This window comes from Oncorhynchus clarkii, chromosome 12 (assembly GCF_045791955.1).
Source record: "Oncorhynchus clarkii lewisi isolate Uvic-CL-2024 chromosome 12, UVic_Ocla_1.0, whole genome shotgun sequence".
Lineage (NCBI taxonomy): Eukaryota > Metazoa > Chordata > Actinopteri > Salmoniformes > Salmonidae > Oncorhynchus > Oncorhynchus clarkii.
In genome coordinates this window covers 16,322,746-16,334,885 of record NC_092158.1, presented here as the reverse complement: position 1 = coordinate 16,334,885, position 12,140 = coordinate 16,322,746, and positions in this window count along the sequence as shown.

Sequence of the window (12,140 nt, the reverse complement as noted above, 5' to 3'; positions counted from 1 at the left end):
CCCACAAAATGAGGTGGAAACTGAGCTGCACTTCCTAACCTCATGCCCAATGTATGACCATATTAGAGACACATATTTCCCTCAGATTACACAGACCCACAAAGAATTCGAAAACAAGTCCAATGTTGATAAACTCCCACATCTGTTGGGTGAAATACCACAGTGTGACATCACAGTAGCAAGATTTGTGACCTGTTGCCACAAGAAAAGGGCAACCAGTGAAGAACAAACACCATTGTAAATACAACCTATATTTATCTTGATTTATTTTTACTTTTTTACTTTAACTATTTGCACATTGTTACAACACTGTGTATTTACATAATATGACATTTAAAATGTCTTTATTATTTTGGAACTTGTTTTAGTGTAATGTTTGCTGTTCACTTTGTATTGTTTATTTCACTTTTGTTTATTATCCGTTTGCTTTGGCAATGTAAACATATGTTTCCCATGCCAAAAAAGCCCTTAAATTGAATTGAGTTGAAGAGACCCTCCCTGAGTTGGACCACCCCAGAAGATGTTCCCTCTGATCCTCAAACACAGTCAGCTGCAGAGAGAGATTGGAGCAGCCCAGGGGAGAACCGGTCGGGCCAGGGAAAAGTTGTTTGAAGAACTTGAGTGTTGTGAACTCCCCTGGTTGCAAAAAGGTTGATTTTCTTTGGCTGTGAATAGAAAGTGAGAGAAACGACCTTGTATGTGTGCGTATGTCTGCATGTGTTTGTGCACATTTGTGTGTGTCTGTGTGGAATTATTTAGACTTATGAGATGCTGTCAGGAGTGAGGACAGTTCCCTGGGACCACCACGGCTGCAGGGCCTGGAGTGGGGGAATGTGTTTAGACCAAAAGTGTGTGTGTGGTTACTGTCTCGGGAGACAGACTCATCTGTGTTACATCCACGAAAGTCTCTGTAAGCCTCCAACCCCATTGTTTTTCTGCTAGCAGCATCGTGTATGGCTCATTACCAGGGTTACTCACGATAAGGCTTGGTTATTATTAGCAGTGGATCATTGAACTGTATGGATGGACCCATTATGAGTACAAACAAAAACAAAGAAAGGTGGTTTGTACTGTATATTTTCAACAGAGTAAATATTACTACATTAGAAATGCAAGACAAAAACATCATAATATTATTATCACATTGTTACAATATGCTGCAACAGGTTTTTCTACCCAACATATAAAACAGTTTTGGTGCTTTGGCACTGCCCTGTTTGCTGTGGCAGACAGTGATGAGCACACTTACTGTATGGTATAGTGTCAGTACTGTACAGAAAGACAGTAGCTACCCATGACACTTGAATGACCTGACAACGGTCTGCTTGAACAAGGCAACCATTATCCTACAGACAGTAGGGTATTTCCAGATAAGAGAAAAGCATACAGTACATGTACTTGAGACGTCCACAACATAACAGGACTTAAAGAGCTTTGACTTAACTCCAAACATACTGAGACAGGGAGTACACCAAAATGACATACTGTTTTTTTTTTTATTCACTTTGGTGCAATTTTCACAAGTACAGTATGTGGTACATTTTCACAACTGTAAGCATAAACATCGAAACAGATCATCGAAATGCCTCATGTTTCAAAACTCTAATCACTTTTTCAATTGACTGAGTACAACAAACAATTTCACAAAGTCACTTGTTCACTGCACCAAATTACTCTATCAATTAGGATACATATTCAATCTTAGTATCTGCTTTTCAAAATGCAATATTCACTTTACCTAAGATATGATTTTCTTGTCAGTTGTTAATACGATTAACTATAACTTAATTCAACTGCTCAAAACTGCTCATTACCAAAATAATGTAATGCCTAGTTAACAAATATATACTGAACAAAAATATAAACGCAACATGTAAAGTGTTGGTCCCATGTTTCATGAGCTGAAATAAATATCCCCGAAATGTTCCATACCCACAAAAGGCTTATTTTTCTCAAATGTTGGTCACAAATTTGTTTACAGCCCTGTTAGTGAGTATTTCTCCTTTGCCAAGACAATCCATCCACCTGACAGGTGTGGAATATCAAGAAACTAATTAAACAGCATGATCATTACACAGATGCACCTTGTGCAGGGAAAAATAAAAGGCCACTCTAAAATGAACAGTTTTGTTACACAACACAATGCCACAGTTGTCTCAAGTTTTGAAGGAGTGTGCAAATGGAATGCTGACTGCAGGAATGTCCACCAGAGCTGTTGCCAGAGAATTTAATGTTAATTTCTCTACCATAAGCCGCCAACAATGTTGTTTCAGAGAATTTGGCAGTACATTCAACTGGCCTCACATCCGCAGACCACGTGTAACCACGCCAGCCCTCCACATCCGGCTTCTTTACCTGCGGGATCGTCTGAGACCAGCCACACGGACAGCTGATGAAACTGAGGAGTATTTCTGTCTGTAATAAAGACCTTTTGTGGGGAAAAACTCATTCTGATTGACTGGGCCTGGCTCCCAAGTGGGTGGGCCTTCTCCCCTGCCCAGTCATGTGAAATCCATAGATTAGGGCTGATTGACTGATTTCCTTATGTGAACTGTAACTGAGAAACATTTTTGAAATTGTTGCATGTTAAATGTATATATTTTTCAGTATAGTTTGATAACTGCTGAGCACCATACAATTCAATATTTTTTTATCTAATAAATGTATCAATTTGACATAACTTTATGTTAGATGGTAAAACCAAATCCTATATGGATGTGGCTGCACTATGTTATCATTCTCCATCAGCCAATGTGCTTCATCAGGACGAAGTGGAAAGATTCACTCTGTGCTACCATTTGGAATTATAATGTTGGGAACAATGCACTGCTGAGATACCTGGGTTGTATAACAATATATTTCACTCATTATCTGCATTTCATTTATACACTGTAAGCTGATGAATTTCAAGCAGCAAAACAGCCGATACAAGTCACGTAGAAAGATGATATTGCACAATGTTGCATTGGGAGGAAATGGCATACAACACCTTGCTACGTTTTTACAGGAGCTGCTTTACAATACCCTATAAGTATACACATGTACTGTATAAGGATAATGAACTGTAAGACTGACACATTTCTCAACATGCTCACAACCTGCCATTGGATAAAACATCAAGTTATAGTCAAGTACTGCATTGAAAATGATATTTACCATCTACTATTCTTTCTATTCAGCATTTCATAAAGAATAGTTTTGAAATTTGAATTTTATATTTTTTGATATTGGATTAAGTGGTAGTTAAAATGGGGGCATTACAAGTGTTACCAGTTTATAGTTTTGTACTTAGAGTTTTGAAAAGCAGCTGGGTTATAGGGGGGGCTGCCTGGCTCTGGCTTCAGGATGATAAACTGGGACAACGGTCTGTCTGGTGTCTGTTATTCTGAAAGCAACATCCCACTGTTTCTCCCGGAGCTCCGATTACTCAGACATGTGTCAGGAAAGGCCTGGGTCATGTCTCATTTTCTTTCTCTCCTCTCACTCTCGCTCGCTCTCTCACTCTCTCTCTCGTGCTCTCTCTCACTTCCACGCACTCTCTCACTCTCGCTCTCTCTGTCTCTCTCATTCCTCTCTTGCTCTCTCTCTGTATCTCCTCTCTCGCTCGTTCTCTCTGTGTCTGTCTCTCTCTTTCTTTCTCTGCCTCTCTCTCTCTCTCTCTGCAAATGAATACACCTTAAAGACGAGGGCTTAGCATGAGGCTCACATGAAGCTGGCGGACAGCCAGGCCCTAAAGACCTGCTATCTCCAGTGTGTGTGTGTGTGTGTGTGTGTGTTTGTGACCAGCTCCAGCATGGGTACACTGAACAATCTAATCAAATGTTGTTGTCGAATTCAACAGCTGTAGACTTACCCAGAAATGCTTACTCACGAGCACTTTCCCAATAATGCAGAGTTAAAAAGTAAGAACATTTTGCAAATAGAAAATAGTAACACAATAAAAACCAATCATGAGACTATATACAAGGGGTACTGGTACCGAGTCAATGTGCCGGGGTACGGGGCAGTTGAGGTGGGATTCGGAAAGTATCCAGACCCCTCTTCCCACATTTTGTTACATTAAAGCCTTATTCTATTTTTTTTTTCATTATTATCGATCTACACACAATACCCCATAATGACAAAGCGAAAATAGGTGTTTAGAAATGCAGCAAATGTATTAAATATAACAAACAGAAATACCTTATTTACATAAGTATTCAGACCCTTTGCTATGAGACTCAAAATTGAGCTCAGGTGCATCCTGTCATGACGTTGGCCTGGGGGTAGGTTTATGACAGTCATAAATACCTCTTCCCCATTTTTTCTCTCTCTACCCTACAGAAATTTGAAAACCCCTTGGTTAACATAGAGATTCTGGGAACATCAGAAGGTGGGGTGAAATGAACTATATTCTGGTAATCTGACCAATTGAACATATGCGGTGGTACTTAATCCATATGATGTCAGTTCGGTTGTTATTTGGGACATTCTCATCAATGATAGGATGACATAAACTCTACAGTGGAAAGTCTGCACATTGTAGTTATCGGATTCACATGGAATTGTTGTTCAATTTAAATGGTTGAATATAAAATTATTGGTGAAGAGAAGAAGCGTAATTTTAGCTTCCAAATTAGAGATTTGGGTTTTCATAAGGTTAGGGCTCTGCTCAATCAGTGGCCCGCCCCTGTGAAGAGACATGGGTTATAAAAAATTTCAAGAAAATATATATATATATATATATATATATATATATATATATGTACATATGTACATATATATATAAAGCCTTGACGAAAATGTAACCTCCTGTTCCAAGTACGTGAGGTCTGCAGCCTCTGCGTTAAAAGGACTAGCATGTCAACAACAGAACTAAGCCGACCTCAGCGTGAGCTTTGGTTGCTAATGGTATGAACTTTGAACTCTTATTCACTACAGAAGTGATACCACCTAGCCGTTGAGTTAGCCACAGCAGCTGCAAACTCGGGCTAGGAAAGAACAGACAGAGTATCCCGTCTACCACACAACGACGTTACTACAACGTATCCAGTTGACCAGCAGAGAGATTCTTCAAAGGACAAAGGACACGGTTTGTCAACACGGCCTTCCATCTATCACCAATCTACCGAAGCAAATATTTATTGCATTTTCCTTTTCCAAATGGGTGGTAATGTTGAATGCATGAGATACTGTATTTACGATAGCACAGCTTCTCCCTTTGTCCCTCAGTCTTCCCGCTCTTTCACTCAAACCCAGCCCCCTTTCTTTTGTGTAAACAGCTGTCATATCTGTTCCGCCCGCTAGGGACTTTTTCCTTTATGACGTAATTTGTAATCAAGGTATGATTCTTTCTTTGTATATGTAATTCTGTGTGATTAGTTAGGTATTTAGTAAATAAATAATTAAACCCAATTTTGTATTGCTGATTCAACTTGTTAGCCAGGGTTTGTGAAGATAACCAAGAATTTACAACTCTCAGATGAGACTGAATTAAGGTGACGATTAATATTGACTGCTATTGTTGTAAAATATTACTAGGTCTTTAAGAGTTTATTCGTAAGATAAGCTCTATAAATATTATTTTGTGGTGCCCCGACTCTCTAGTTAATTACATTTACATGATTAGCTCAATCAGGAAATATTAATTACGAAGAAAGGATTTTATAGAATAGCATGTCATATCACTTAATCCGGCATAGCCAAAGACACGACAATCCTGTTAACATTTATCATCCTTGAGCTGTTTCTACAACTTGATTGGAGTCCACCTGTGGTAAATTCAATTGATGGGACATGATTTGGAAAGGCACACACTTATCTATATAAAGTCCCACAGTTGACAGTGCAAAATCCAAGCCATGCGGTTGAAGGAATTGTCCATAGAGGTCTGAGTCAGGATTGTGTCAAGGCACAGATCTGTACCAAAACATTTCTGCAGCATTGCCAAACTGAACAATCGGGGGAAAAGGGCCTTGGTCAGGTAGGTGACCAAGAACAGGATACTGACAGAGCTCCAGAGTTCCTCTGTGTAGATGGGAGAACCTTCCAGAAGGACAACCATATCTGCAGCACTCCACCAATCAGGCCTTTATGGTAGAGTGACCAGACGGAAGCCACTCCTCAGTAAAAGGCACATGACAGCCCGCTTGTAGTTTGCCAAACGGCACCTAAAGGGTTCTCAGACCATGAGAAACAAGATTTTCTGGTCTGATGAAACGAAGATTGAACTCTTTGGCCTGAATGCCAAGCATCACGTCTGGAGGAAACCAGGAACGCTCCCTATGGTGAAGCATGGTGGTGGCAGCATCTTGCTGTGGGGATGTATTTCAGGGGCAGGGACTGGGAGACTATTCAGGATCGTGGGAAAGATGAATGGAGCAAAGTACAGAGAGATCCTTGATGAAAACCGGCTCCAAAGCACTCAGGACCTCAGAATGGGGCGAAGGTTCACCTTTCAACAGGACAAAGACCCTAAGCACACAGCCAAGGCAACACAGGAGTGGCTTCGGGACAAGTCTCTGAATGTCCTTGAGTGGCCCAGCCAGAGCCCGGGCTTGAACCCGATCGAACATCTCTGGTGAGACCTGAAAATAGCTGTGCAGCGACTCTCCCCATCCAACCTGACAGAGCTTGAGAGGAACGGCAGAGAAGGATGGGAGAAACACCCCAAATACAAGTGTGCCAAACTTGTAGCGTCATACTCGTGTGTGTGTGTGTGTGTGTATGTGTGTGTGTGTGTGTGTGTGTGTGTGTGTGTGTGTGTGTGTGTGTGTGTGTGTGTGTGTGTGTGTGTGTGTGTGTGTGTGTGTGTGTGTGTGTGTGTGTGTGTGTGGCGTTAATATGCATGCATGTGTGTGTGTGTGTGTGGCGTTAATATGCATGCATGTATGTCTGTGTTGGCAGTGTAAGTACAGTATGTGTGAGAGTCTTGGTCGAGTCCAGTCAGTGTAAGAGAGTCAGTGCAAAAAAGGGTCAATGCATTGGTCCGGGTGGCCATTTGATTAACTGTTCAGCAGTTTTATGGCTTTGAGTTAAAAGCTGTTCAGGTGCCTTTTGATCCCAGACTTGTTGCTCCGGTACCACTTACCATGCGGTAGCTTTGTGGACAGTCTATGGATTGGGTGCCTGGGGACTTTTTCCGGGCCTTCCTCTGACACCGCTTGGTATAGAGGTCCTGGATGACAGGGAGCTCAGCCCCAGTGATGTACTGGGATGTCTGCACCACCCTCTGTAGCTCCATGCGATGGAGGGCGGTGCAGTTGCCATTCCAAGTGGTGAAGCAGCCAGTCAAGATGCCCTCAATGGCCCAGCTGTAGAACATTTTAAGGATCTTAGGGTCCATGCCAAATCTTTTCAACCTCCTTAAGGAGGCTGCCGCATCTTCACGACTGTGCTGGCTTGAGAGTACCATGTTATGTCCTTGGTGATGCGAACACCTAGGAACTTGAAGCTCTCTATGTGCTCCAGTACAGCCCTATCTGTGTGGATGGGGGGGGGGGGGGTGCTCGCTGCTCCCTTTCCTGTAATCCACGATCAGCTCCTTTGTGTTGCTGCCATTGAGGGAGAGGTTGTTGTCATGGCACCACACTGCCAGGTCTCTGACCTCCTCCCTGTAGGCTGTCTCATCGTCGTCGATGATTAGGCCTACCACAGCTCTGTTGTCATTAAAGTTCATGAAACAGCAGTGATGATTACAAATGCTAACTTTTTTGGTAGATAAAAAGGTCTGCAATTTACCTTGAGGTATTTTTGTTCAGGTGAACAAAAGCTTGAGACTTCCTTCACACTTGAAGCAGCGCACCTGTTCAAATAAAATAAAATGTCATGCTTCGTAAACAACAGCTGTAGACTTATGGGCCCTTTCCAACAATGCAGTTGTTGTTTACAAAGAGGCGCACCCTTTCCCCCAATCAGGAGTGTGTGTGTGTGCGTGTGTGTGTGTGTGTGTGTGTGTGTGTGTGTGTGTGTGTGTGTGTGTGTGTGTGTGTGTGTGTGTGTGTGTGTGTGTGTGTGTGTGTGTGTGTGTGTGTGTGTGTGTGTGTGTGTGTGTGTGTGTGTGTGTGTGTGCAGTAGTAGATGTGAAACTCGCCCATAGCACGTTGCTGTGTGTGTGGGTGATGACGGCTCACAAACATAGCCAGTTAGACTAATGGCCACACCCTGGTGTCCACTGCCAAGCCCTGACAGAATATATCTTAACAAATGAGCAGGCTAAGAATGTCTCTGTGGTAATTCAGAATGATTAAAGGAGCTAAGCGAACCTTGAAGAACAGATTTAGACAGCCTCTCAGTAATTGCTCCACCACTTTGATAATGATTTTACCTCTCAACTCCATCACTTTGATAATGATTTAACCTCCCATCTCCATCACTTTGATAATGATTTAACCTCCCATCTCCATCACTTTGATAATGATTTAACCTCCCATCTCCACCACTTTGATAATGATTTAACCTCCCATCTCCATCACTTTGATAATGATTTCTCCTCCCATCTCCATCACTTTGAAAATGATTTAACCTCCCATCTCCATCACTTTGATAATGATTTAACCTCCCATCTCCATCACTTTGATAATGATTTAACCTCCCATCTCCACCACTTTGATAATGATTTAACCTCCCATCTCCATTACTTTGATAATGATTTTACCTCCCATCTCCATCACTTTGATAATGATTTCACCTCCCATCTCCATCACTTTGATAATGATTTAACCTCCCATCTCCATCACTTTGATAATGATTTCACCTCCCATCTCCATCACTTTGAAAATGATTTAACCTCCCATCTCCATCACTTTGATAATGATTTCACCTCCCATCTCCATCACTTTGATAATGATTTTACCTCCCATCTCCATCACTTTGATAAGGATTTCATCTCCCATCTCCATCACTTTGATAATGATTTTACCTCCCATCTCCATCACTTTGATAAGGATTTCATCTCCCATCTCCATCACTTTGATAATGATTTCACCTCCCATCTCCATCACTTTGATAATGATTTTACCTCCCATCTCCACCACTTTGATAATGATTTCACCTCCCATCTCCATCACTTTGATAATGATTTAACCTCCCATCTCCATCACTTTGATAATGATTTAACCTCCCATCTCCACCACTTTGATAATGATTTAACCTCCCATCTCCATTACTTTGATAATGATTTTACCTCCCATCTCCATCACTTTGATAATGATTTCACCTCCCATCTCCATCACTTTGATAATGATTTTACCTCCCATCTCCATCACTTTGATAATGATTTCACCTCCCATCTCCATCACTTTGAAAATGATTTCACCTCCCATCTCCATCACTTTGATAATGATTTCACCTCCCATCTCCATCACTTTGATAATGATTTTACCTCCCATCTCCATCACTTTGATAATGATTTTACCTCCCATCTCCATCACTTTGATAATGATTTCACCTCCCATCTCCATCACTTTGATAATGATTTTACCTCCCATCTCCATCACTTTGATAAGGATTTCATCTCCCATCTCCATCACTTTGATAATGATTTTACCTCCCATCTCCATCACTTTGATAAGGATTTCATCTCCCATCTCCATCACTTTGATAATGATTTCACCTCCCATCTCCATCACTTTGATAATGATTTTACCTCCCATCTCCACCACTTTGATAATGATTTCACCTCCCATCTCCACCACTTTGATAATGATTTTACCTCCCATCTCCATCACTTTGATAATGATTTCACCTCCCATCTCCATCACTTTGATAATGATTTAACCTCCCATCTCCATCACTTTGATAATGATTTTACCTCCCATCTCCACCACTTTGATAATGATTTAACCTCCCATCTCCATCACTTTGATAATGATTTTACCTCCCATCTCCACCACGTTGATAATGATTTAACCTCCCATCTCCATCACTTTGATAATGATTTCACCTCCCATCTCCATCACTTTGATAATGATTTCACCTCCCATCTCCATCAAAACCACAATTTTAGTGTGTGCCGTATGTGCTTCTCATATGTCTGTTGTTTGTGTGAACCATATTATCCATAGGATGACTAGCTAGCTACTCAAACACACAGTGGGGTATGCGGTCTATCGCTCTTTAACATCCAAACCCATTTCCTCTGGCAGCATCCTCAGCGTTCTCTAAGTCTAAACTATGCGGTAAGCATAAACAGTCATTACGCCCACATCTTAAGAGCCAATGTACCACAGTGAAAAGAAGTCTGTGTGATCAGAAGGAGGCACTGTATGTCTGCTCGTTGAGAATACAGTAGCACTGATCAAAGCTCTGTGCTATTACAAATGACTCCTGTGATGTTTGAGGATCTCAGATGTTTCTTTATAGATCCCATTTGGCCGCTGACTTCTCCTCAGTCCACACAATGACCCCAACCAATCACCTGAGTTTCTAGACTTTAAGAAAGGTCTTCATTGTTCTCAATGACTGAATCACAGTAATTGAATATACAGTGTGTGTGTGTGTGTGTGTCCTTGTTCTTCTGCTATGGCTCAGTAGGGTAATGTTTGGTACTGTGTTGGGTGCTGTGACTTTTCCCCTTTCACATTGCCATCGATGGCCCACGCAGGAGGAACAATGGCCCCTCTTTGTCGGGGTCCTGTCGGACAGGTATTTCCTTACAGTGAGATCTCAGACAAGGAGAGAGAAGAAAGGTCACGTTTCCACAAAACATTAAGGCTCCCTTCTCTCTTCCTCCCTCTTTCTCCTTCACGCTTTCTCTCTAGCCCCTCTCTCCCTCCCCCAAGTCTTTCACTCTAGCCCCTCTCTCCCTCCCCCAAGTCTTTCTCTCTAGCCCCTCTCTCCCTCCCCCAAGTCTTTCACTCTAGCCCCTCTCTCCCTCCCCCAAGTCTTTCTCTCTAGCCCCTCTCTCTCGCCCTCAAGTCTTTCTTTCTAGCCTCTCTCTCTCTCTCTCCCTCCCCCAAGTCTTCCTATCTAGCCCCTCTCTCCCTCTTTCCCTCCCCCAAGTATTCCTATCTAGCCCCTCTCTCTCTCTCCCTCCCTCCCCCAAGTCTTTCTCTCTAGCCCCTCCCTCCCCCAAGTCTTTCTCTCTAGCCCCTCTCTCCCTCTTTCCCTCCCCCAAGTCTTCCTATCTAGCCCCTCTCTCTCTCTCCCTCCCTCCCCCAAGTCTTTCTCTCTAGCCTCTCTCTCTGTCCCTCCCCCAATTCTTTCTCTCTAGCCCCTCCCTCCCTCCCCCAAGTCTTTCGCTCTAGCCCCTCCCTCCCCCAAGTCTTTCTCTCTAGCCCCTCCCTCCCCCAAGTCTTTCTCTCTAGCCCCTCCCTCCCTCCCCCAAGTCTTTCTCTCTAGCCCCTCCCTCCCCCAAGTATTTCTCTCTAGCCCCTCCCTCCCTCCCCCAAGTCTTTCTCTCTAGCCCCTCCCTCCCTCCCCCAAGTCTTTCTCTCTAGCCCCTCCCTCCCCCAAGTCTTTCTCTCTAGCCCCTCTCTCCCTCCCCCAAGTCTTTCTCTCTAGCCTCTCTCTCTCCCTCTTTCCCTCCCCCAAGTCTTTCTCTCTAGCCCCTCTCTCTCTCCCTCCCCAAGTCTTTCTCTCTAGCCCCTCTCTTTCTCTCTCTCCCTCCCCCAAGTATTACTCTTAATCTCTTCTGTCTTCCTTCTTTCCTCTCCACCTTTTACCTCCATGTATTTGGCTCTTGAAATTGAGAGCTTCCTGTGAAATAATACTCTAAGAAGTAGGTCTAACCTCCAGGGCATTCTGTCAGGTTGTTGGCGTAGTTGTGTTGAACAGGTAAGACCTCGAACAGGATGTTATCCTCACAGTGACAAATACATAGTAGACATGCAGTTACAGAGTATGTCTTAGTGATTTACATGATTCTGATGCAGTGTCTCTGTGTAGGCGTCTTTAGTGGTTAGATATTACATTCAGTTGTGAAAAAAGTACTCAGTTATCATACTTGAGTAAACCTGGTTATTTGAAGAAATTGAACATAAATGATTCTGAGCTATTATCCACTGTAAAAAAAAACTGCTATTGCTTTTGAATATTTTGTTGACCTAAAATTTTAAATGTAGAGATTCAGATGATACCTTTATTGAAAATGACTCAAGTAAAAGTGAAAGTCACTCAGTAAAATACTACTTGAGTAAAACTCTAAAATGATTTGGCTTTAC